The 3,114-nt window shown below is 39.6% G+C and overlaps 1 protein-coding gene across 1 annotated transcript in view; it reads right to left on the bottom strand.

Annotated features, from left to right (window-relative positions):
• Positions 1-2,463, bottom strand: part of LOC111661779 (NAD-dependent protein deacetylase sirtuin-3) — a 10,546-nt gene extending 8,083 nt beyond the window's left edge. Inside the window, exon 1 of the mRNA XM_023415442.2 lies at positions 1,976-2,463. The gene's annotated coding sequence lies outside the window, so the exon portion shown is untranslated. The remainder of the gene's footprint in view (positions 1-1,975) is intronic.
• Positions 2,464-3,114: the final 651 nt, after the last annotated feature.

Genomic DNA, 3,114 nt, shown 5'->3' with positions numbered 1-3,114 from the left:
GAAGAAAAAGAAAAAAAAAAAAATAATGCAGGGACACCACCAGGCAGTCCCGTCGCCATGGAAACCTCTTCACTACTTAGTTGGAGAGGCAACAGCTCTATGTTCTCCTTCCCCACCTGCTCACTAATGACATATCACTCTGTGTAGCATCTTTGTTGGACTCCCAATTGACACAAAGCAGCGAGTCCTAATTTGTGTTAGTATATTGTTTGCTCACACAGAGGGGAAGGTGGGTGGTGGAGAGCTAATTTTGCCCAGTGGGTCGATGACTAACTAATGACTCTTGTCCTGTTACTCCTCTGAAGAAGTACCAGCCCTAAATTAAACACAAATCAACCAATAATGGGATGTGATGTTATTTGCACAAACATGCAGATTCTCTTTGAGAGAACAGGATCTGTAAAGAGACAGTGTCTTTACATCGCCCTGACTGAAAATACAGGTCCAATTGTATTTCATTGTTGGTTTTTATTTGTTGATTTAACAACATAATCTCTCAGCACTAAAGCAGTCCAACATTCAGTGTTAGTTATAGAATAGACCTTAGGAAAAGCAATAGTTTTAAGCTTGTAGTTAAGATAAAAAGGACAGTAACCTAGCCTGTTAGCAAAGCACGTTGCTGAGGACACTTTGCATCAAACAGCGTGTTTACCAATGTGTTCAACCATGTTTAGAAAAGACAAGAACCACTTTTCGATGTGCACAACCTCTCCATTTCTGTACAACTGCTGAATGAATTGAGGCACTCAGAAAAAAAAAAAAAAAAAGTTGACAAATTCTTTGCACCAAATGTCAGGTTTTTGCAGAAGAGTTACTATTACTAGCAGTGAGGCTACACTGTCACCTGCTGGAGCCTATGTCGCATTACATATGAAAGCCGGCCCACTTTGCAAAACATTCAATGCCACATACACTGTGGTAACCATGAGTAACTTCCATAGGAGGATCGACTGGTTCACAAAGAGCTGCACAGTTTGCTTTTCACCAAACCCAATTAGCTTTTTGGGCCACTGTCTGAGTGAAAGCAAGTAACACACTATTGACCCTGTTTAATCAGCAAATCCAGTCAATATGCAGCCAGTAGTCTTGGGGACCACAGGACAAAATGGGGATGGTTTCAGTAACATGATTGTAAATAAATTATGCCTCTTGTTGCTGTACCTGATTTGATTATTCGATTAGCAGATTGGTGAATCATAATTTTGAAACTTTTTAGTTTTCTCTGTTGCATATCATTATAAAATGGATCGTGTATCTTGTGTTGTTTTGGATGCTGATTGAGAAATGGTTGACATCATTGTGTAACATTTTATACATGAAACTGAAACAAAAATTCACTATCAGTGTTTGGTGTCTGGAGGTTTCCACATCACACTGGTGTAAATTGCATATTGGACCACGATAGATAGATGTCCAACACTTAGATTTAAGGTGAGAATCAGATGAATGTGAAAACAGCATTACTAGTAGTGTCTATGTATATACATCATTCAGCACAGTGAAGCTCAGACATGCAAGTGAGTTGACAATAAGTAGATTGTGGAAGGGGAGCTTTAAACTGAAAAGGTACATCACAGCTTTTCATTAGAGAGAAACAGGCCTTTTTCTCTCTCACACTGAACAGACACATTAAGTAAACACTACTAGACTTTAAGCGACTCAAAAAGTGATGTTTAACTGCCTGAGGATCGTCTGAAAACACAGGTTTTTAATTTCACTAGAAAAGCACATGGACTCATTACATCCCCAGCTGCTCTTAATCACGTTAATGAGGTTGTGAGTATCGAGTGAAATAAAATATGTAGCGAAACTTCCTTTAAACATGTATGTGTGCTAATGTAGCTCCGCTCTGCAGGAAATCGTTAATGTTATGTCATTAAACGGTGGAAGTCCGCAACCCCAAAATCTCCTCTACTAATGACAATAATGCAATTAACGGTATAAGGAGGACATTAACGTCAGTGTTATTAGCTACCTGTTTCTGCAGCCGGCGGAGCTTCCGAGTGATGAAAAGACGACGACAGACTGCAGCCTCTGTTGGGCCCCTCGGGACGCTTCACATCCAAAAGGAAACTCGCCGAGCCTCTGTGTCACTGCACTCTTGAGTTTGCAGCTGCAGTCAGGTCAACAACATCTGGTTCATCTGTAGTAGAGATGTTTCCTTCTGCTGAAACACAGGCACTGTAAGTTTTAAGGGACAGAGCTGTCACTCTGCTGTTGTTTCCGGGTACTAAATAATTCATTACGAATACGGGCGGGAAACGGAGCTGGAGTCACGTGGTAGTGTATTTCCGCTTTCCGACCTCAGTCTTTTTCAAAATGAATGGGAGGTGTAAAGTGGGAACTGTGAATGTAAATAAAACACACTCAGCTGACAGTTTATTAGGTACACCCTCAGTCTAATACAGCGGTCCTATGATAAATCCGTATAATGTTCAGTCTTTGTTGAAACTGTTTTAGAGACAGAGAGCTGTTTATTGTGTTCTACTGGCAGACAGTGTTTTAATTGAATATTTCAGTGTCTGTTTCCAAAAATACGTAGTTTTCACTTGTGATGATGATGACAGGTCAATTATTAAACCCAGAAATACAGTGGGTCCCCAAAAGGTAGCAGGTATTCAGGTCAAAGACTTTCGTTAAGCTAGTAGACTTGCTGTTTAGTTTTGAAGACATTTCTCTAGCCATTCAAAAGACTGTGAGTTCAGGTCAGACCTAGCGCATACAAATACCAAACAGTATGAGACCTGATCTGTTCGGTGCAGAAACATATCAGATCATTTATAGAAATACACCCAAATAACATATTAATTGAATTATTTCAAATTATATCACTGGAACTATATTGCAAAATGGCAGAACTTTGGGCCAACAACACCTGACAATAACATATCTAGATTGTAGATAGGCCTATCATTTTTGCTATACTTAAAACATCACATAAATTATAAATAAACATAAATTATATGATCAACTATCATATTACTACAACTAGGTGACATTTTGACTGTACGGTAATAGAGATTTACCTGTGTGGTTTTCATGCCTCTCTGACTGATAGTGCTGTGTTGCAATCCCCACTTTCATCCCCTTACCTTCCCCTCTGTCTCCACCGCT

Source organism: Seriola lalandi, unplaced genomic scaffold, assembly GCF_002814215.2.
Source record: "Seriola lalandi dorsalis isolate HSWRI2012SDOR001 ecotype SW California unplaced genomic scaffold, Sedor1 jcf7180002054553, whole genome shotgun sequence".
Classification (NCBI taxonomy): Eukaryota; Metazoa; Chordata; class Actinopteri; order Carangiformes; family Carangidae; genus Seriola; species Seriola lalandi.
The sequence above is the reverse complement of the archived record's forward strand: the minus strand, read 5'-3'. Positions and strand labels throughout refer to the sequence as shown.